We start from the raw sequence: 24,368 nt of genomic DNA, 5'->3' as shown, positions 1-24,368 counted from the left end.
CAAAATATTACTTTATGAATCTTTGTTTAAATTCCCTACAGGCTCAGTCACGAAATTTTTGTCCATTTCCCCCTGTCTTGTTCTTTGCTGTGAACCTGGTGGTTATATTCAGCCTTTTGATATAAGAATGATAAAAGACTGTTATGGAGCTTGGTTATTGACTGAGTTGTTTACTGAAAAAGTACATTTTGTTAAACCTCTATTATGCAGCCATTTACTGGACAGTTCTGTAGCAGTTTGACTTGGGACACAGTATTCCAGAAAAGAAAGCATCTAACTGGTGTTTGTATATTGTTTTGTTTTCATTCTAGTTAATTTCAGATATATCACTGTTCCTGCTGCTAGTAAGCCTTTAATAACTGCTTTCATGCTAAACTTTGTTTTCAGTGATTTGTAACCACTTCGCATCCTGATATTCCTGAATAATTTTTCTCAGTTTGACGCAAAATGAAGTCACATATCTTTTGAGAAAGTTTCTATTAAGAAAAATACTTTGCCTTTTAAATTATTTCTAGAACATCACTTTAAATGTCCTGAAACAGAAAACATTCTGATAGCTTATATAATAACCTTAAATTCTAACAATGAACTGACCATCACTGAGAAGTCTGTTTTGTATAAAGAAATCTATGTTTGTTTTCAGTAATGCATCTTTGAAATTAGGTAACTGACTTCTTTCTGCTTATTGCCAGTAGAAAATGGGTATAAGAAGGGTTGTATTGCAAATCTCCTTACTTCAACTCTGTAACACAATTACTTGAATTACCATTATGAGTGTTTGAATATTTGGAATCATCTGATTCTTTTGTCAGAGACGTCATCAAGCAACCCTGGAACAATTTGCACACATATTGCCAGGATATTATGAATATTGATGTGTGTGTCATGGAAATAGACTATGAATATAATTTCTGTGCAGATTTTATCCTTTAATTTATATAGATTGATTATAACAGCACAGATTATTAATACACACAGGCAATATGTATGAGGATAGGGTAAGGGAGCACTCAAGATTTGTAGATACTTGTTGATGAAAGGAACGATATAAGTCAGAGGGTCTGCAAAAGCTTATGAAATTTTGTTAGTAAATTATTCAGTAGAAATTGGTACAAGTCAGTCCCTTATCCCTTACTCTAAGCACATGGCTGTGGGTTTTGAACAAAATGATAGGATAAGAAGGAAGATAGAAAGCGATGGATTAAAGAGGGAGAGAGAGAGAGAGACAGAAAGGAGAAAACAGATGGATCAACTCAACCTCATTACTGTGCCTGCCACTGTGCTGTGCCACTCCAGGATCTAGAACAAGGACATCTGTCCAGGAAGAGTGTTGTCCTACCTCCAAATGTCCCCCCTCTCCAGCTACATTATGTTCTCTCTTACAGAATGTTCTTACCAATAATCCTTAACTGGCTCCACAGCTATGCAGCAGTTGATGTTTGAGAACTTAGCCCTTGTATTTTCTAGGCTTCTACAGAGGGTAAACAGGAATACCTAATAATTACCTTTATCTGTAAGGTACAAGTTTAAAAACAGGCTCTGCCATTGTATTCTACTTGGATTTGAATGGGATGCTCCACTTCTATTCACACACTGCTCACTTCAGTTTCTGCTATACCATCCACCTCACTATCTTTACGAAGTGCATTGTTTTTAAAGCCTGCCTAAGTCTACCTCTTGTGTATTCACTTTGGATAACTCCAGCAAACCCCTGGTGGGTTTTCATTTTGTGTTTCCTGTACTGTAAGTACTGTCCTAGATACTAATGGCCAAATGTTGACCGGAGCTGCAGTTCTGGGTACTGCCCAGATTCACTGAAGGACACACCGAGAGTAGCTGTGATGGCTTAGTTCTTGAACAGGTTAGAACCTTATTTTACTTAAAAAATAAGAAATTCATTAGTGACTACCTATTCCCCACTCTTCTGGAATGGTTTTGATAGAGAGAGTATTTGGATTTTTTAGTTTTCTTTTTTTCCTACGTGGACAATAGATTATGATATTACCATTGTTCCTGCAAAGTAGAAAACCAGTCCATCCTACCCCTGTTTATGAACACATATTAATACAGAAATGAATATTTCACAGGGCTTATAAACCAGAACATTACCTAGCATAAATGTTCTGCAAAGTTATAGACATTTCACCAAGGTTATCTAGCTAGATCAAGTTCATATTTGTATTCCTTTTGAAGAAATTACTTAATAAACTATGACCTCTAAAGGATCAGTTTTAAAAAGAATTCTTTTACTTCAAAACTAAACTGTTTAATATTGCTGAACATTGGCTTATAGTTATGAATACAGCATTTAACTTCCAGTGGTCTAATTTAGAAATGTAATAGTGAAGCATGTGATCATGAGAGAAACTTTCAGGCACAAAATTTAAAATAGAAGCTAATGGCCCCAAGTTCCCTACCTTTTCTCTTTACTTCTTTGTTTTCTCCACCTGCTCTCTTTTTTTTTTTTTTTTTTTAATGATTCCTTTGCTTTGAAGAAGTCTTTCAAATACTTAATTAGCTTCTGTGGAATGACATACTTATCACCAAATATTAAAAGCTGCCCACACAAATCCCCAGTTAAAATGATAACTTACAAAGAAGTTTAAAGCAGCCTACTAATTTGTTGAAAACCTAAACACATATCAAAGCTGCAAAGAGGCTTATGCTGTAAGTAAAATTAAACAAAATAGAAAATTAACTAATTACCAGTATTACTCATTCTAACTTTTTAATACTGTCTGTTCAGGAGTGTCAGGCATCCAGTGTGGTGTTTCTAAATCACTTTGCCCTTTGGCTCTGTCTCATAAACACTTTTGAGATACCTCTATGTAACCAATAAACAAATTCCCTTTAGGTTTGTGATATACATAATGTTTATATCTGTAATGTCCTCTAATCAAGAATTTTACAGGGTCATCATTTTGAATTAATTTACTGATGGAACAACAAGTACAAAAAAGTGTAATCACATGCAGTCTCAGTTAATAATGTCCTTCAGTAAGACCTATATTATCCATTAGCATCATCTGAGCATCTCATTCCCTAATATACTTGAACGTCCATTAGTTTGTAAAAGTAGAGGGATCAATGTTCTAGAAATAACAACTCAGTAGTCTGTTCAAAACACTTGAGATCATGTTTTCATTTTTAAAAAGCAGAAAAAGTCAAGGACTTTTTAGTTTTAAGAATGCCTTAGGCTGGAAAACAAAATAAGTTATAAGATAGAATGTAAAGTCAGGTTTTCCAGCACTTATTGACTCTTTTTAAAAAGGCATTAGAGAAAGAAAAAGAAAAAAAATCCTAAGGCAATTTTTTTCTTCTAAACCACTTTTTTTCCCACATTCTTGCTAAAATATGTGCGTAATTAAAAACAAAAAAAGGTAACGTTTATGCTTTTTATTCATCATCACAGTCACATAAGATGAAGAAAAAAAGCATACCCACAGAATCATTTATTTGCTAAATTAAATGACTGTCAACTCAAAAATCCTTATATAGTGGTGTTATATATGTAAGAGAGTGAAAGGCATTAGAAGACAACGTAGATTTCCCTGGAGAAAGCAAAATAGTTTCTCTACTCTTTCTGCCCATGAAGAACGTTATTTTGGTCTGTTCTGGGTGTTTTGATCACATACAGTAAAGTATGGTACAGAGATCCCTCAAAGTCCCTGCTAAACAGAAAACACAGTCCTGAGCAGTCTTACCAACTTAGATCCAGATATAACACTGCCTATATACATATGATACCAAAGTTCAGCTAATAATAATCTACTACAAAGCAGGGACATTTTTGTTGGGGTTGCTCCTATCTTCCCTCCTCCTCCCCACCCCTAAGTATTACAATGGCAGCCAACTTGCTGTGGGAAACAAGAGTTAGTGAAGAGTGGGTTACACTATTACATAGTTTGTTCACTTGTCCTTTTATCATAGTGTTGAGGATTTTTTTACAACTGAGCAATTCATGGTTATCTCACAGGAAATATTGATATTGGCTAGGCAGTATTTCTGTTATTTGAATACCTTTTGCAATCCTACTTCTTGGCAGACACAGCTTTCTATTTGAGAAACAGGTAATTAACAGGTTTTTTATCAATGTGGGAGGGGAAGAAGGGGAAAAAGGTCTCCCTTGAATATAACCTTGTTTAGTTATACATGAGCAGATGGGATCTTCACCTTTCATTGTGAACTTTCAAAACACTTTTCAGTAAAGTTTCTAAACATTTCACTGTGCATGGTACTGCCAAAATTAGTTTGGTCACTTGCAACAAGGCAATTCACAGCTTTGAATAAAAATTCCATAGTAAATTCTCAAGGGGAATAAAAAGCACCTCTCCTCTCCATCCTCCCTGAAAAAAAATATTTATATATATGTATATATGTATATATATATACACATATACCCAAAACACTCAAACAGAAATAGAAACAAAGAAAATCTATTCCACAGAAACCCCACAAACAAACAAAACAACAACAACAAAAAGTACCCTAACCTCTAAAAGTCTATTACTTTTCCAAATCTTTTATAAGGCGAGTTTAGAGAGGGCACTGACCCATCAAAGAGACATAAGAATCTGCTTCGCAGACTTTCCATTCTAAGAAAACATTACCCATTATTCTGCAATTAAGTTTCAGCTTAATTTATGCCTGTCATGGAAAAAGCTTCCTGATGTCAGGTCTGGCTGTGTGTAGGGTTGTTCTGGGAGATCAAGCTGTGCTACTGTTTAGGATCTCTGCCAAACAAGTGACATTTCTCAAGAACATAACCAGAATTTTAAAAAGCTGTTTTTGTATTTCTTAAACAGTAGGTCTAAAGGGGACCTGAGAAGGAGAAGGAGAAGGAGGAGGAGGAGGAGAAGGAGGAGAAGGAGAAGGAGATGAAGGAGAAGGAGAAGAAAGGAAGAAGACTTATCCTGATAAGGGTATGTGGATGGTAAGAAGGAAAGGAACAAAGCTATTCTGAGCAGGGAATAATGTTCCCTTTAAGAATAAACTATGGAAATTAATACTTTGTCCTTTGTAAATGGCTTAATTTCCTATTATAAAGTGTAAAGTAATTAGAATATTCTTGAGGACAATTATTTAAATATTTATCAGCCTATTAAAACTGAAGAAAAGGGCATGACTGGATTTAGAGTTTGCCCTATCTACAGCATGAAAGCATGGTTCAATGACTCACCAGGGAGAACAGCAACAAGGATGACAGCATAATAAAAGACTTAAAACTGACCTGTAATTTACCTTTTGAACATTTGTTTCATAATTTAAGTTACTTAATTTATTTTTTTCTGTTAAAGATCTAAGAAATGCTCCAGGATATGGGCTAGTCTTTGACCAGAGGAAGAAAAAAGTAAAAAAAAAAATAAAAACCAACAAATTTTTCATTACCTTATGTATCCTCAGTGCAGAATAGCACCACTGTGCTTTGGTCCTGCATGAAACTTAAGGAATAAAACATTTCAATTTATAGAAGTTTAATCTTCATGCCACTTGGAAAAAAATGAAAGACAAAAAAGGTTAAAATTAAATTTTCCATTTGATAGGAGACTAAAATGGTGAAGAGGAATATTAATTCCATTCCAAACGAAGAGATTACTCCTGTCCCCAACTTTGAAAGTAAATGACAGAAAACCATAAAAAGTTTGAGAATAAAAAAGATGGCTTATCTGAAAACACTCAAAATATGACTAAAACCTGAGTTTTTCAGTTCCTACCATTCAGCTTTGGTTCTTGCAATTTTTGGAGCTTGTTTAGTATTGGGGCTGGAATAATGTTTTTTTATGAGGCACTTTTGAAAGCTGAGACCTTGTTAGCAAAAATTTACCTCCTCTAAGAGGAGTCTGGAGAGCAGTCCAGAGACTAAGAGTACTACTTCGAGTTTAAGGGTTTTTAGAGACATCAGAAGGTGTCACATGGGTCTCTGGATCATCAGGAGAGTTAGGTTCCTGTCTCCAAAGCATAGAGTTCAGTCTCTGTTTCTCAAGCTTCAGTTTTCATGATTTCTAGACTGTCCTTCAACTTGCCCTTCATGTCACGCATGAAATTTAGAATACCTGTCACAAAGCAGGAGCCTGAGCCTGAGCTGAAGTCAGGACTTTTGATTTCATAGTTTGGAAGTTTGATCTTGTTAGTAGAAAAGAGACTTTCTCATTCTTCAGTGTCACATAGTAACATGTATATATCTACCACCTACACTTCTTTTTAAAAGGTGCTTTCTGAGAGGAAGGGGAGGCACAGTATATTAGGCTTAGAAACTATTGATCTTTATGAAGCTCTCTATTCCTTGCCAGTTTTGATCAGACAGTGGGCTCAGTCTCCCACATCTTGCTAGATATAAAGTTCAAATCTGATCCAGAAGGAAATATTCATCACATGGCTCATTTCCACTTCCCACTGAGCTGAGATCGCTAAATCTTGCTGAGCCTCAACCACAGGGGCAATCTGTGCCTGCAAATAACAGTACAGTTGTTCAGAGCACGGATCTGCTCCTTTCTGTAGAAAGACAAGCTCTGTGTGATAAAGAAAGTAGGATCTTTCCACAATAAAGAAGCTCCCAGAAAACAAATGTGCAAAGTAGGAAAAAAAGTAATAATTAAACAAATATCCCCTAAAAAATATTGGAAATACTATTTCAAACTATTGAGATCCCAGCTCTTAATTGTTCAGGGTTTTACTGATGGTTTATAGTAATGAGTCCTGTGGGGTTAGTCACCTGGACTCTTTCATAATACCTCAGAGGATGCAACTAAAAGAAAAGTAATCAAGACCAGTAAAACAATTACAGTAATGGTTTGTGTAACTCCAAAAAACTATATATGAGAATTATTTCTGCCTTTATATATTTTATCAGTGTGTATTTTTGAGGAAAATTTTTAACATACTCCAGGTAATGAAACACCACTGGTTATGAAACACCTTTTGTGTCAGGCTCTTCTAGATGAGTTAAGACTAGGACTAAAATATTTAATGAATCATCTTTTCATGTATAATTTATGATCAAGTAGATTGCAAATGAAAAAAGTAATTGAATAATGTATTCAATATTAATTGAGAAGGAATTAAAGGTTTTGTGGGTAGAAAATGTGAGAAATTTTCAGTGAGTCCTATAAAACAAAGAAAATAGATTTTAAAGAGCAGAATTAAAAAATAGAAGTTAATCTGCATTTAGACATTAATGTCAGATTATTAAAGGCCTCTATAGATCTTTCTGTTTAATTTGTTCTTTTTCTGAGCACTCTTTCTAGTGTCTGAAAGTAAAACTTCTGCTACTTTAAAGCACAATATTTCCCTTGTAAATAATTGACATATATGAACAACCAAAACATATGATTCTTACAAAGTGGTAAGCATTGATAAAGTCCCTGTCACCATGCCTTGAGGATGATTTGAGGCTACAGAAGAGAGCTATGTATTGAATTCTTTGTTCCTTGTTTCTCGCTCAAAGGAAAATAGACGAAACAAGATGAAAGTACTTGAAAGGACATCCATTGAAATTAAAAGGTGAGAACAGAATGTTGCTGCTTTCTTCTCTAAGAACAATTTAAAATATTCTCTTTCCATAGCATCGGTAGACATGTAGGACAACCTTTTTGGGTGCTCTGGATAGATTTTTCCTGCATGGATTTAATTAGTTTTTATCACCCCTTCACTGGTTCAACACTTTCACAGATGATATCAGGGCATCTTAAGTTCATGAATTTTAATAGTTCTAATAAATATGCAATGAAGTGACAGCAGTCTATTCTACTCTGGATCAAAGACTCAGACCATCCTTCAAGTTCAGGTTTAATTCTTGAGTTCTTTGTCTTTCTGAGATGTTACTCTCTACATAAAAGGAACAAAATAGAAATTCTTTCTTGTTTGGTTGGTTTTTACTTAAAACTTTAAGTTAAGGCAATTCTTGAAGTTACCTTTTTTTCCTCTGCCTTTTTTTTTTTTTTTTTAACAAAGGCACTTTTACTGCACAGACGCCAAAGAAAGGATGAATCATAATTTTTATTAGTGTTGTCCAACCACATTGTAAACAGTTCTCTCTGGACTTGTGCATTTTGCTAGGAAAGAGAAAATGCTTCACCATTTCTGAACTGATGTGAAATATTATTTGTAAAAGGACCATGCTGACACTTAGAAACTGAGTTGTAGATAAACCTTGTAAAAAACCAAGTATTTAAAGTAGTAGTGCATGTTTTCTATTGTTTGGCTAAAGAGGAACAAGTTTTTCAAAGGGAAATATTGTAGATTTTATTTTTCATAAAATGTAATCCATACATTTTTGTAAACGGAGATGAAAGTCAAAACTTACATTTAATGGAGATAAAAATCTGCACAGATTAAGTCTGATATTGGATTTCAACTAGCAGAACAGGTCCAGAAAAAACCCCACCAGATTTAAAACCTGTATCCTCTTCAACTTACTGCACTTCATATGTCCACAAATGGTGGACATAAATCCTGTGAGCTTTTTACATTATTTTTCTTGCTTATGCTTGTTTATTCTTGTTTTCTCTTTGCAGAAAGTAAAAGGGTTAACATAGAGTTAGAGCAAGAAAAGAATAAGACAAAATCAGAAACTTAAAATAAGACATAAGTAAAATTGCAAATAGAAAGGACACTGTCGAGAGACATGTTAGAAAAGGCAGAAGACAGATTTCACAGTGATAAGGTTCTCTTAAAAATGCGATAAAACCAAAAAATTCTTCAGTGCTTATAGAGACCCACAAAATATAACACAGTTTCCACCATTTAACAAATAAAGCATGTTTTCTAGTTCAGTTCTAGGACTAAGCATTCTTAACTGACACTTTGATTAGGAATACTTCAAGGAACTCAAAGAACTGAAGATCAGATACATCTTCATTTTTTTTTATTCTTTCAAACAGTGTTGGAAAAGCAAAACCGTTATTATGCATGGCTAGAAACTCCATTGTAAATGCTTGGTCTTGCAAAAGAAAAAGAATGGTATTTACTCAGCTAAAAATACTTCCTTTAATTCTCTCCTAAGAGAATGAAAAGAGAACCGAATTCTATAATTTATGGTCTTTTCTCTATGTATTTTTCAAAAGTATACTTCATAATAGTATCAATAGTAGCTTTCTTACCTATTTTAGAATATATGTGTATATATATATATATATATATATATTCCTGATGCTTCCTTTACTTGAGATAAGAATGGAAGACTAATGCCACAGAACTAAGGACATTAATCGTAACCTTTTCTTCCAGTCCAAGTACATACATCTGCGTCATAATCACCATGAAGTACAAATACACACCATCTCATCTGTTGACACTGAGCCATGAAGCTGGGTGTTTTCCTTCTGGAATACCAAAGAAAACTTTTTTTTTTAGTGAAATTAACCTGTTCACTGGGAGACAATCATAACTGTGCAGGGCAGACCATATTTCTAATCTGTTGCAGGCAATAATTCTATTTTTGTCATCAAAAGACACTTTCTCCATATCTGAACCCTATCTGAAAATTTGTTTTCAAATCATTTGTACAGCTCCTAGAGTCAATTATATTGCCCATTTGAGGCATAATCAAAAATCTTTAAACATTTTTTTTCCCTTTTAATTTTCTAAAGAGAGTTTGATTTCTTTATGTACATTAAATTCTTACAAAGGCCGGAAAATTCTACTTCACAAGAATTACTTTGAATAATAATGTATCAATTCTCACTGACAATTATTTTGGATGCAGTCTTCATAACCATATATTTTTCTAATTAACCTGAACAAAATTTTATTTCCTCTCAAATGTGTGTCAAATTTAGTATGTTTGTTTTGGTGGACTGCTGTCTTTAAAAACTCCAATAAATTCAATTAAAATAGAATGAACCCCTACACAACTATGTTTTTGTTGTTTGTTTGTTTGTTTCTCTACCAAAGTATATTTCTACCTGCATTTTTTTCCTTTATACTCAGTCTTCTTGAATATATTATTTTGCACTATGGATAACTGCTCTGAGGCATCTAATTCCATCTAGTGGGAAAATAAAGTTTGTGGGGCTGGAACCATGCAAGCTAATCCTTCATGGAAAATCTTGCATCCTTACACTATTTTAAAATAACCTCAATAAAATTATAATATATTCCTTTCTCTCACTCCATGCCCAAAAATCTTGAAAAATTTGACCACTGTAGAAAGATTGGGATATATATGGGAATGGAAGTGGAGATGGACATGCTACCTGAGAACAAAATCCATATTCAGAGAGAAAGGAAACGTCTTGCTGCTCCAGAGCCTGGAGGCAGGCATCTCAACATCCTTTGGAATCTTCAGACAATATTTTTTTTCCCTGATGATTCTAAACTGGTACACGAGCAGATGAAAAATAGTGATGCCGTTCATTTATTTTTTTTGGTACTATGACGAACGCTGAAGTGGATAGGAATGGGGGAACCCCGGAGCAGAGGCTTTTTCCTTCTACCCCTAGCTCCGAGGGGGGAGTGCTCCCCCCCTGGTTCCCCCACCCCGTGGTGCCTCATGGCCCTCCAGAGGGACCACTGGGCCGACAGCCAGGCAGGAGAGATGCAGGCAGAGAGAGCTTTATTGATCTGACAACAGCTTAAGCACCTTTTGGAGGGATCACAAGGTGACCACTGGGAAGTCAGGAGGTGTTACAACCAACCAATGTGACAAAGGGTTAACAACCAATAGATGAGTTTCTCGTTATCTCTCAGACATTCCACAGGTACACTGAGGTATTTTGGGAAGAAGAAAGGTTACACAAAGGTTTAAAATCACCATCTTGGACACATGGTCAATTTAACAATATTACAAACTCCTTCATTCTTTGATATGTAGAAGAGTTACCCCAACAGTACTACATTTTTTTTCTTTTTGTTTTACTTTTGCCTTTCCTTCTGCATTGTCATCAATTTGGGATTGCAGTGCCACATTTCATTGATTCTAGTAATGACTGCAAAATGAAACTGCAATGGTCACAAAGTGAGTAATTTAATTCAGTTCAGAGAAATTAATTCCATGTCACTGTAAACATATTTAAACTACTCTAACTAGTTTAAACAAAAAGAGTAAGATTAGTTCTGGGGTTATGTTTTAATGGTATAATACAATGAAAGTGTCTTACATTTCCAATGACACTTCATATTCCCAACTGTACTGTATTCCTTCCTGTACAAAACAAAAGTATTTCACATAACTTTTTTCATTGATCAGAGCTACTGCAGTTGATTTCAAATAAAGTAGCAAAAAGAGGCCAACAAGGAAAAAAAATAGAATATCTCATTTAACCTGCATTTTGAAGTACAATATTTGTGTGGCCATCTGTATTCTTTCTTTAAAGAAACTGGACAAAAAACCCAGTTGTGAATTAACTTCCCAGTGCTCGAAGAAAATATGCATATCTAGTAAGTGTTGGGTTTTTTAAAAGATATGCAAAGTGAGAGATTTTTTATAAGCAAAAGTGTCAGTATTATTTCTCTAGGAATTTTCAGTCCTCTTCCATTCAGTGAGGAGAGATTAAAATGAAACTTCTACATTTATAAGCAGTAATAGGAATGAGATAGGTGCTACTAATCTGAAAAAATGCATACTAAACATAGCCATTGTCTCTTTCAGTTTCCTTTTGCTTATATTTTTCCTTTCCTTCTTTCCTTCTTTTTCTTCATTACTACTAGAACATTGTCCTCCAATGAAAGAGAAACTTTATTATAATTCAGAAAGACTTAGTTGGATACTGAAATCCAATTAATATTCTAGCTCTTAATCTCACTTTCTAGAAAGAGTAAAAATTTAAAATACATTTTCAGGTCTGACAACAAGCAAAATATTATTGCATTAGCAGCTGATCAGCATCTTAGGTCAAGTTTTACATAGATGTTCACAGGACATTTGTTAAAATCACAGTGTACTGTTTGGAAGAAAGCTTCAAGATTACCTAGTCCAACCATCAACTTAGTACCACCATAATCACACTTAAACTATATACCCAAGCACCATATCCAGATGCCTCTTGAGCACTTCCAGGAATGGTGACTCCACCGTTTCTATGGGCAATTTTTTTCCAAAGCCTAACCACTCTTCCGGTGAAAATTTTTTTCTAATGTCTAATCTGAACTTCCCCTGGCTCAGTTTAAGGTCATTTCTTCTTGTCTTGTCACTTGAGACATGACAGAAGAGATCAACCCCCACCTTGCTACAACCTCCTTTCAGGCAATTGAAGAGAGTGATAAAGTCTCGTATTCTACAGACTAAACAACTTCAGCTCCCTCAGCTGCTCCTCATAAGTCATGTTCTCTAGACACCACACCAGCTTTGATGCCCTTCTCTGGACATGCTCCAGCAACTCAATGTCCTTTTTGAAATGAGGGGCCCAGAGCTAGACACAGCACTCAAGGTGCAGCCTCACCAGTGCCAAGTATAGTAGGAGAATCACTTCCCTAGTCCTGCTGGCCACACTATTCTTGGCTAGGATGCCATTGGCTTTTTTGGCCACCTGGGCACACTGGTGGCTCATATCCAGCAACCCCAACTCCCTTTTCTTTCTCTGCATTTGTATAGGAGAAAGAGTGTTCTTTTACAGAACTGTTGTGAAGATAAGCACAATGAAACATGGAGTTTGCTTATGCATAGATAAGAGAAACAAGATGAAAGTAAAGATTTACAGAACTAAGTCTCATTTTTGAAAAGAAGTATGACTTATCTTTGTGCCACTTTCTTAGAAAGTACAGAAAAGAGAAAAAATATCTCCTAACAAAATTAAAAGGTCATATCATTTTTTTTCCTCTCACTACAAGTAGCTTCTAGTTTAACATAGCCAATCTAATCATGTCAAGGATAGCAAAGAGACAGCAGAATAAATTCATTTTCATACCACAGGGTAAAAGATTTCAAAATATATACTATTTTGGCAACACTGACAGGTTTTTTTTTCCTACAGTGAGAAAGGAATTGTGACCTTGTAAAAACTATTTCCTTCATTGTCAGGGCTTAAAACTGTGCATGAGGTATTTCTTTAGTAATTATATTTGATCACAGCTAAAGTACCAGTAGAGCACTATTTTGTTAGTGCAGAATGCATCAGGATAATTGAAGGAAAGAACAAAAAGAAGTAGGTATTCTCTAAGTATTCCAGTTAATATTCATTCTAGTATAGATTGCAGATATACATTCCATATAATTATATGGATTATTTAGAAAATATATTATTATATATTGTTCTCAATTATTTGAAAGTTATTTGAAATATTATAGCTATTTAGTGGTGAATAGATGAAAAAGATGACAGACTATGAGCAAACCGGTAACTTTGACCACTGTTTTAGAGGTCACAGAATTTCATCTGTGAAAGAATTACAAACTGCCATTTTAGGGGTGAGTAAAACTTACAAGGTACAATGATCATGGTCTTATAAGCTCCATAAAGTTTAGAGATTATGTAGAACATGTTGAATCCCAAAAGTACCTTGATTTTTTTGCTAATGCTAATCTGGACATGTAAGACTTTAGAAATAATGTTCATGTCACAAGAGTGCTGCCTGGTAATGAAGAAATACATAAGTTATCTCAGGCATGGATACCTAACTAATACTGGCATAGATGTCAGCAAGAATAAAAGTAAACGAGCCTGCAATAAGAGCTTTGTATCTGATCTTACATTCTACTTGCAGCTAAAAGACGCTGTTTAGATCTAGTTTGGAATGGTCTATGGAACATTACATTGTTGCAATTGCTGTGCAGATAAAACTGAATGAGAAACTAATCGACTACAAGGCTCTACTTGTGTTTCCTCAATGGAGTGTGTTTTAGGCTATGAGCAAGATCTCGATCATAAAGAAGCAAGAGTTGAGAGATAGAGCAGGTAACATTTCAAGGGCCATCACAGCTGTGTATGGGAAGAGAAACAAGGGAGTAATATACTAGGTAGAATCATCACACTGAGCAGTATTCCTAGATTGAGAAATTTTCTGGAGAAATCCTCTGTTTCCACTCCTCTGATCTGTTTGGCATGCACTGAACCCATAGTAAACTTCAAAATGTGTTCTATTTGACTTCTGAAAATCCAGCTGCTTCCTTGACAGTGAATCACATCAGTTCCCAAACAAAACTTTACTCCTTTGTTTTTTGAAATTGATGTGTGAAAACATGAGAAACTACCATTCAATACAATTTCAAAGCGATTATTTTACTTTGAAAAAATAAGGAAAATGAATTAAAACCTTTGATGCATGTAAGTCCAGATATTTGACACTAGAAGAAAGGAATAAAAATCCCAATAAGTATATTAGTTCATTATTGAATAATTACAATATTCAATAATAATGAATAGACCTAAAACACAAATACAAAAGGACAGAACAAATAACATGATAACAAATACAACCTTCCACCAATAACAACATTCTGTAGTGTACAACTACTAGTTGTAATGAATGGATGCTTACTTCAGAGATTTCTAGTTCTCCTTCAGTTACAATATTTTTCTATATTGTTACAAAAAATATGATCTGATAGACTCATAACATTCCTCAGATATTTTTCCACTGTTTTTTAAACTTTTTATGGTAACCAGATAGCATGTCTTAATATTCTAATGCTTTTATTTGTGAATCAGCAATTTTTTATCTTAAAAAAATAAAATAGAAAGTGCCACTACTCGCAATGGTGACACAGTCCCCTAAGAATGCATGACTGATAATAACTATAGATTTTCGTTTCCATTTTCTTTCTATTCTATTGCCATGTATATTGAAGAGATTATTGGTTTTTAATTTTAATTTTATTTTAATGCTTATTAATTTCCTGCAGTATTTGCATCTTCACTAGAGGAATCATGATTATTCAGGGAATTAAAAAAAAATTAAAAATTATGACTTGGTCTTATAAAGCTTCTAAAACCCAAGGCAGTTTTTCCTGGCTTCCTTCACTGAACATATTATAAATGACATTTTTTTAATTTAAGCGCATCACAGAATCACACAATGGGCAAGGCTGGAAGGGACCGCAGAGGGTCATCTGGTCTGCTTGCTAGAGCACATGGCACAGGAATTGCATCCAGACGGTTCTTGAATATGTCCAGTGAGAGAAACTACATTGTCTTGGTAATTTGTTCCAGTCACCTGCACAGAAAGGTAGTTCTTCCTCATAGTGGAACTTCCTGTGCATCAGTTTCTGCCTGTTGCCTCATGTCCCAGTTGTTCTCATCACCAAGATGAACCTGACTCCATTCTCCTGGAACTCCACTTCAGATATTTATAGACATTAATGAGGTTACCTCTCAGTCATCTCTTCTGTCATGGTTTAGTTAGTTCTTGGAAGCCTGGCAGGAATTTTTCCCTCCCCTTACCCCTGTGTGCAGAGCTATCTAGGTGGGCTGGCTGATGGCTGAAAAATTAGTCTCCCAGGAAAAGGGGAAGATAAGGAGCTGCATTTTTGTCTCCTGGGAAATGGGAGGAGGAGTTTTGTGGGCTGGCTGTGGCTGTAACAGCGTTGGAGGGGAAGCTTGGTGCTGCACTCTGCCCTCAGCTATTTGCTAGCTGTAGGCCCTGCCTGAATTCTTCATCAGATAGGAGCTGTTGTTTTTTTTCCCTGGGGCTTTTCCCCCTCTTTTCCTGTTCCGATTTGTTTTCTTTCCCTGGTGGTGGTCCTTGTGCACATCAGGGGGAGAGAGAGGACTGTGTTGCACAAATTCTGACCAGCTGAAGAGCCGAGTTTTTTTCATTGGGAGAACTTTCTGTTTGTTGCTGTTCCCCTTCCCCCCTCTCCCTCTCTCCTTTCCCAGTGTGTGGGAAGGGAAGGGGGGGCCCGTTTTTTTTTGTTTCTCTGGCATACCCTGGTGACTGGCACAGGACATTACAAGCTCTGCATCTCCAGTGATCCAAGAGCACCACCTGGTGACTGTGGTTGGAATTGCATCAAAGAGCACAAACGGAACTGTTTACTTTTTCCCTTTTGCCTGTTTATCAGTTTGTTTTTGAAGGGCATTATTTGTGGGTATAGGAGTATTGTTCGGTCGTTTTACTTGTTTCCTTTTGTTGTTTCTGCTAATACACACATACCTATTAATAAAGGGCTGTTATTTTTTTCCTTTTCCATAATTTGTTTTCCCTCAATTGGAGCCTCTTAATTTCAGATTTATAATTGCTTAGAGAGAAGAGCTTGGGTCTTTTCTCATAACTCATCCTCAGCAAAGGACCCATGTCTCATTTAAACTGGGACACTTCTCAAGGCTGAACAAACCCAGCTGTCTCAGCGTTTCCTCATAGGATAAATGCTTCAGTCCCCTAGTCATGCTCTCTGCCCTCCACTGGACCTGCTCCAGAAGCTTCATCTCTCTTGTACTGAGGAACCCAGAATTGGACACATCACTCCAGATGCACCTCACCAGGCCTGAGTAAAGGGGCAGGACCACCAACCTCAGCCTGCTGGCAATGCTCTTCCTAGGGCAACCTAGGATACTATTGGCCTTCTTGCCCATCAGGGCACACAGCTGGCTCATGGACAGCTTGCGGTCCATCAGGACCCCCAGATCCTTCTCCCCAGACCTACTTTACCACAGGTCAGCCCCTACCCTGTCCCAGTGCAGGACCCTGCACTTGCCTTTGTTGAATTTCATAAAGTTCCTCTCCGGCCATCTTTCCAATACTTTCAAGGTCCTCTGAAGGGCTGCAAAAAACTCTGGGGTATTGGCCATTCCTCTCAGCTTTGTATCATCAACAAACTCACTGAGAAGGCACCTAGCCCTTCATTCAAGTCATTAATGAACAAGCTAAACAATACTTGGCCCACTGTTGAACCTTGGGGGACACCACTAGTTAGAGGCTTTTGACTAGACCCTGTGCCACTGATCACAACCCTCTGGGATCTGCCACTCAGCCAGTTTTTAATCCATCTCACCGTCCCACACTTCCTTAGTTTGCCTATGAGGATGTTGTGAGAGACAGTGTTGGAAGCCTTGCTGAAGTCAAGGTAGACAATATCCACTGCTCTCCCTTCATCCATCCAGGTAGTGGTTTCATTGTAGAAGGCAATCAGGTTGGTCAAACGTGACTTACCTTTAGTGAACCCATACTGACTACTCCTGATTACCTTCTTGTCTTACATGTACTCAATTAATCATTTTTCCCTCTATTTTCACTGTGTTGCTGTTATTATTATTAGTAGTAGTACAACATTTCTATTTCTGAAACAGTATGAATGTCTATGTTTGTTTTCTAACCGAAGAATATTTTTTTACTATGATCCATTGCAATATTATTTCACTAAAAAGGAAATGCATTTTTTATTGAACAACCTACCATTTTAGTAATATTTGAGAAAAAAGAATTCAAAGAGTATGCAGCAGATTCACAAGGAAATTTTCTTTAAATGTAAAAAAAATCAAACAATGCTAAGCACTTATTATTAAGGTAAAAGTATCAAGCAGAAGAAGGCACAATTTAACATGAAAAAAGAGGTTTTGACCAAGAATAATGGCATGAATAAGCAAAGGAAAATCAGTGTTAACATTAAATGATGGAAGACCATTTTCCCTTTGTGAGAAACAAATATTGCAAACAGATAATGATATGAAATTCTGGGTATTTTAATGTACCCATACAAAGCATATTTCCACTAATGCTAAGCAAAAAGGTAGGGAATATAGAAAGATAACTTAATTAGGATAACCATTTCTATTTTGTAATTTTCTTTTTGGAAGGAAAATAATCAGAAAAATATGCAATATAGTTTATATTCCTGGTTTCTATGATTTTGTTACAATTAATATTGATTTATTTTGATGTATAGATGTGACACCACCAATATAATTTTAATATATTATTTTTAGATAGATAATCTGCTTCAGCTTTCTGCCAAATGTTCAGGTACTACTGTAACACAGGTACTGAACTGGTTTATTAGTATTTTATTCTTATATTCTATATTTTAATAGGTTCTGCAAGCAGAACGGTGATTACATTCAATTCAAAGTATTCAGTTTCTAATTCATCTTAGCTTAATTTCTGTCAATTCCATCGAAAAATAAAATAGACCTGGTCACCCACAAAATAATTCTCTCCTGTTATTTGTTTTTTAATGTGCTGAAGTGTATGAATTTCAACTGTTCTTAATTGTTGTAAAGTTTGTTTCCTAATCAATAGCATTTTATCTCTTTTACCTACTAATTTGTTACGTGAAACTGTCACATCATGATTCTCCACCAGTATTCTGCCTATCAGAGTGAATTTGTACTGCTCATAGTGATTGCTATTATAACCTGCTTGGCCTCTTGAGAGATTCATTGATTCATTTTCCTTTCCCAGACTATTCTCAGATTGTCAGTATTGTTTCTTAATCTAGTTCATATGGACAGTATAAGTCCCTGTGGTTTAGCCTTCTCACACAAAGGAATCCAAAGAGAATTATCTGTTCAGAGCTATAAATCCTCAAATGTTCAAATGTAACCTGGTATAATGGAGATGCTGAAACAACCTATATTTACTTTATTGTTTTATAGCCATTGATAATGGAGTTCCTTTTTTTCTTTCAATATCTAGATCGATGTCTCCCATATCTAAGAAAGAGGATTTAAAAATGTGTTTTCACCACAAGTCAACAATTCAAATCACCTATTACATTTGATAAGAAAAATCAAAACCCTATATAGTAGAAAGTGCAACAAAAGTAGATGATCCAGCTGTGGCTGTGTACTACTTCAGCAAGTAGCACAATGAAATAGGTGGGGATCTGTAAAGCAAAAGGTTTTAAGGACCTGATATTTAAGATGCATACATTTTGGAGAATCTTTACTTAAGATTATGTGTTATACCTCTAGTGAAAGTCCTTTAAACAATTGTTTCAGATTATTCTAATCTAAATGAAATGCAGTTTGCTTTCCCCCACTTTTAAATTTAAATTTACCTAGGAAAAAAAAGCCCTAAGGTGTCAAGACAAGTTTGAAACTAGAAAAATAAGGTATCAATTTTAAAGCATTCTGTGTTGGTGTTTTTGAGATTCAGGGTTTTTTCTGAGTTTGACTTCTAGTATGAATGTTGAAAGAGAAAAAAATAGGGTAACTTTCATTTTGATGAAGTTAAGACACAGCTGACATAGTATATAAACTTCCATGGAGTTTTCTTTGTCTTTGCTACAAGAACAATCTCAAATGCCCAAGCTAGATTATTTTATAATTTTGTAACTGTCAATTTATCAAAAAATATCTCTACCAGATTTATCAATTTTATAATAATTAGTAATTATGACAAAATATTTCTACTAGCAAATCCAAGGAAATAAAATATTGCCTTGAACTATAGGGCACATGACACCACAGTGAATGCCTGTTTGTATTTTGTTTTGAAGAAATAATTGGAAAATATGATACACATGCAATCTTTTCTTTTGTGAACAACTTCATTTAAACTATAGTTGCATCTTTAGATTTAGGTAAGAAAGAAGAAATGTTTCTGCAGAGAAATAATCCTAAATTATGTCAATGTTGGAAGCTGAATGTGCTGTGTGATTACAAAATTACAGAGTTTCCTGCTTCAGAACAAGGAGATTCATTTGAGAACTCTGAAACCTTTTCCCTGACTCAAGTAAAATAAGGACAAGTACGGTCATTATGTCTCACCTCAAAGACAGTCAAGAGTATTGTGACAGTGTTCACCCAGAGACCAGTTTCTGTGAACACAGCAGTGTAGCTACTGGAAAGTGAAGATCTAAACATGATAAATTTACAGTAGATGCAACCAAAATATCTCAACCAGTTCTCAGGTACTAACATGTACAAGTTTAATGTTCCTCTTGCAGCTGAGCAACATCCAGAAAAGCAGTTTTTTAAGGGACAATATTTTCTTGTTGACTCTTCTATGCACTAACTGAACTCATTCTGGTAAAAATTGATGATAATGTGCTATAAAAACCATCTCTCTGAAAAAAAAAAATTTACATCAGTCGCACTAAATGTCTGATTACGGAGAATGATACTCTTTGTCGAAGATCGTCACTGTTAACAGCAGGGACATAGAGAGATAATTCAAAGATATTAAACCTATGCTGAGTCCATCAGTGTCCCTGAAATCTGATAAATTGTGTTATCTAGAGAAACCCTATAGTACCTACTGTAACCATTCTTTAACCTTGTAGATATATAATATATAGCTCTTTACATATGAAAGTAGCAATAGGAAGTAATGCAATGCAGTTTATTAGATTTTGTTGATTTCTGTTCTCAGATGTTAAAAACCCAACACAGTGTCTCTCAATCAGGTCAATATTTGGTAACACTAGCAATTATCCTACTTTATTCCCTAGAAGCAGGCCAGCTAAAACCCATCTGTCCATCTTTGGACTGACATTGTGCTTATCCAGTATAATTATAATTGTAACTTAAGAACAGATTACTCAAATCACAAGCCACATGTCAGACTAGAACTATGTACCTTTTTCATAGCTTGATGAAAGCTCTGAGCCTTTCTTCCCTTTGGTTAGCTGGAACACCATAATGTTTATGATTGCCAAAACTGAAAATAAAGAAGCTTCTGTGACACTATTACCAGCTTTTCTCACAGCACTGCAGGTTCACATATGTCACTAGTTTTTGTGCAATATGTTACACTACAGCTATAACCTATCATGTAATGATATAATTCTGTAAAAACAAAGTTATTAACGTCACTGGGAAAGTCAAAGAATAAGTAGTTCATATTAGGAGTTGCTAATGAAAATTGGAAAGCTCACTGTATATATTTTTCTCCTTAGCAGTATCTTACATTGTGCATTAGTTATGCCATAAAATAATATGAAATAAGTTATCTGATCCTGCAGGAAACACATCATGCTGTATTAAACTTTCAGGTTTTATTTAATTTCGAAGTAGATTTACAGAACATTTTAAAGAATAGCTGCTTATCTGTGTAAAATATTTTATAATTACTTCATCAGACTCCAGTAAGTGCAAAAACACTTCTCTTTCAAAATCAGGGGTCCAGCTGGGCCATCATGAAAATGAATTTTGAGCTGAGAGTGACTACATGGTATATGCTTTGTGTCGAATATGGAGGGGGGAGGTATTCAATCTCTTTCAAATATATATCAGGTAAAGAAGGCTGAGTTGACTGATTGGACAGCTATATTTTCAAGTGAAAAAATACACTGATTTTTTGCTTGCCTAGTCATACCTTTTATTTGCTTAATTACTTAATATTGAAGTTTGACTGTCATGAAAGTCATGTAAGTTCATTTTCTCTTACTTTTGAAAGGAGAACAGTGTCAGCATAATTTCTGGGAGAAGAATAAAAGTGCTCAAATTTCAGGAAATAAAAATTGGATATTGTTGAATGTGCACTGTTTGATACAGCGAATTTTACTGTGTGCAGGTGCACAGGCATCAGCAGCGGAGGCTGCAGGGATGGCCTCTGAGGAGAGGCTGGGGCTGCCCAGTGCTGAGCACAGCTGATTCCAGCTGGATCCATCAAGGACCCACCACAGAGCACAACTGAGCCCTTCAGACAATCTAAGTATCACCTGGGGGAAAACATGTTTAAAACACAGAGAACAGTGAGGAGTGAGGAAAACCAGAGTAAGAAACAGCTCTCTGAACATGAAGACTATGGAATAAGGAAATGGAGGAGATATTCCTGGTCCTGGAGCAGGTGTTCTCCCAACAGTTTGTGGAGAAAACCTTGCTTGAGCAGTAGGCCCATATTGGAGGCCATGGAGGACTCCACACCACAGCAGATGAATATTTCCTGAAGAGACTACAGTTGCAAGGAGACCTCAAGGTGGAACAGGAGGAAAATGTGAAGAGGAAGGAGCAGTGGGTCCGCTGTAATGGACTTCATAACTCCATTCCCTTTCTCCCCTGCACTGTTTAGAGGGAGGAGTTGAGAACGAAAGAGTGAAGTTGAGCTTTGGAAGAAGGGATGTTTTGTTGTTTTAATTTTGCCTGGTTTTCCCAAAGGCAAAATTAAAAATCTCACTCTATTTCAGTTGGCAATAAATCAAATTAAATTTTCTCAAGTCAATTCTGTTTTGCCAGTAAATGTCTTTCTTTTGACCTGTGAGATTTTTCATTTCATTTTCTCTCCCCATCCTACTGAGGAAGGGGAATGAGAGAGCAGCTACATGGACACCTTGCAGCCTGCCAAGATCAGCCCACCACAGGAACTAAGATTCAATTTTGACTAATAAATGATAAAATATTGTTTATTATTTTAAGATAGTGAAAATTAATGTAAATCTATTATAAAGTGAAATCTCTAAGACATTGTCCACAAGAGTTCCAGAAGACATAAGTTTTCTTACCTATTAGAGATCAGTACATTTTTATTATTCTCATATTATAAGCAGAATGAAGCAAATATATAATTTAACTCCCTGTAATCCAGTTTTTATATTATCTTAGTTGTAACATGTTAGTGTATACTTAGTAAAGGTACTGTCCTCATTACATAGAAGTAGCTGACACATATTTTCCTTCTTCTTTTTGATCTCATGCTCAGACAAAAAGTAACTATTCACAACAATTTTGTGTTCTACCTTCCAAACTTCATCTAAAATAGAAATATTCTAGCTTCAGCAATTTCTGTGTAAATCTCAGTTTTAATCAGTATCTAATTTGATTTCTGTTCTCATTGTAGAAACAAAGGAAGTAGTGTGAATGGGGAAAAGGACCTACTTTGAAAAAAAACAAGAAAAAAGAAAAAACTATTATTAAATTAATTCTATAGTCAGTAGAGTGAAAAAAATATTAATAGTAATTGTGTAGGTTATTAATATCCTCTTTGTGTTTTTTTTGTTTTCCTTTCCTGTTGTGAGTTTAAGACCGATATGTCAAAAGTTGGATTATTATCTACAAATATGTTAATGTTCTAATTTGTTGATAAAGATTTATGAAAGTTATGAGTTTTAATGTAGCAAAGAGATTCTTATGAAATCAGAAATATATCTAAGGTAAATATCTAAAAAAATGAAGAAGCAGAGGCATTTCGATTTTGGGTTGAGTTTCACCATTTCTAGGCATTAATCAGCATTTACTAAGCACAGTTCAATGAGTACAAGCATTTGACACTTAAATTCATGACTGCACTCACACTAGGTTATTGATTCTGAAAAATGCCTGTGTGATTTGCTGTTCCTCCTCCACCCCAGCTTTATGCTTTGGAGTAGAAATCTGATTCTGTGTTTGATATCTTGACATCCTCAGAGCTTGTTTTACATCTAAAAGTAACAATTGTAATGTTTCGAACTTGATTGAACAAAGGATAAATTACGTATATATAATTGGAACACTATGTCTTTACCCTATAATTGATTTACATAAACCATAGGTATAGATATAGCTGTAATATAAATATAATGACTACACAAAATTTCATTGTGAGAAGAACCCTATACTTCTCTTGTTTTTTGGTTTTTTTTTTTTTTTTTAGGTTTTAAGCTGGATGGAAGAGAATTGGAATGCAAAGAATGTAGCAGGAAGTAGTGTCAGAAGATGTTTTCGTCTGTCTCTTCCACTGTAAGCCAGAAGACTGTTTGTTTTGCAATCTAAAGGACTCCTCTGTTTTTAGATACTTTCTCACCACGCTATGAGTAAGAAAGGGGAAAATCTTAGAGGCAGAGAAAACAATCTCCTGATAAAAAAAAAAAATGCTGAGCTATTCTCTTAGCATATAATCTCCCCCCCAAAAAAACTTACCATTGGGGCTTATGTATGCTGTTTAGCTAAACTGATTGAGAACTAGGTTAGTGGGCTAGTCTAGGCTTTAATTTTCATGTCAGAAGGGAACACCAGCTTGAAGGTAATTTTGAATTATTTGGGAAACAGCGAAATCACTCATAAAACACCTGAGAGGACAGATATGTTATAAATTTGAAGGCAAAGTGTTATAATGAGATTTTTCTTGAGAAAGAATAGAAATTAGAAGATTTGAAGGGAAGAAGAAGAAATATGGAAAGAAGAATGAGGATATACAAGAACTAGAGATGATTAGAACTTTTTTGGCAAAAGATATAAGGGATTGTATTGCACTTGCATGGCCAGGTTTTGGCAGTGTAGGGGTACAGGGTTGGCTTCTGTGAGAAGCTGCTAGAAGCCTCTCCCATATCTGGCAGAGCCAGTGCCTGCCAGCTCCAGGATAGAACCACTGCTGACCAAGGCTGAGGTAATCAGAGAAGGTAGTAACACCTCTGTGATAACATATTTAAGAAGGGGAGAAAAAAATTATTGCTCAGATGTAAATGCAGCCAGTGAAGAACAAAGTGAAAATATGTGAGAGGAACAGCTCTGTGGACACCAAGGTTAGTGGAGAAGGAGGGGAAGAGGTGGTCCAGGTGCCAAAGCTGAGATTCCCCTGTAGCCCATGGTAAAGACCATGGTGAAGAGGGTTGCTCCCCTGCAGACCATGGAGGTCAATGG

Source organism: Myiozetetes cayanensis, unplaced genomic scaffold, assembly GCF_022539395.1.
Source record: "Myiozetetes cayanensis isolate MyiCay16 unplaced genomic scaffold, myiCay2020 scf7, whole genome shotgun sequence".
NCBI classification, from domain to species: Eukaryota; Metazoa; Chordata; class Aves; order Passeriformes; family Tyrannidae; genus Myiozetetes; species Myiozetetes cayanensis.
This window is presented reverse-complemented; position numbering follows the sequence as displayed.